We start from the raw sequence: 509 nt of genomic DNA, 5'->3' as shown, positions 1-509 counted from the left end.
TGGGCCAGGTCTGATAAGGGCACAAATTGTACTCAATTGGCCAGAACTTGGTCTGAATTGCAAGGAAGGCTGGGAAATGTAGTCTAGCTGTGTGTCCAGAAGCAAGAAGAAAAGTTTGTGGAGCAAGTACCAGTCTCTACCATGCCAGGCAAATAGCAGGGAGTGAGGAAGAGAAGAGCATCCTGTCAATACTCAACACATATTTACTGAGCACCTTCTATGAACCAAGCATGGTTCTAGGCATGGTGGATATAACAAAGACCCTGCTCTCATGAAATTTCTGGTCGGTGGGGAATGGCAGGTGTGAATTCCTAGGGAGGGATAGAACCTGGCCTTCTAGTCCGTGTGGCTGGAACAGAGTTTTAGCGATTTTATAGGAAGTAATAAGGACTTTGGATGTGATTCTAAGAGCTATGGGATTCCAATAAAAAGTGTTAACCAGTGAGTGACGTGATGTGTTTTTTTTTTTTTTTTTTTTTTTTTTTTTTTTTTTTTTTTTTTTTTTTTTT

This window comes from Galeopterus variegatus, unplaced genomic scaffold (genome assembly GCF_000696425.1).
Source record: "Galeopterus variegatus unplaced genomic scaffold, G_variegatus-3.0.2 Scaffold65, whole genome shotgun sequence".
NCBI classification, from domain to species: domain Eukaryota; kingdom Metazoa; phylum Chordata; class Mammalia; order Dermoptera; family Cynocephalidae; genus Galeopterus; species Galeopterus variegatus.
This window is presented reverse-complemented; position numbering follows the sequence as displayed.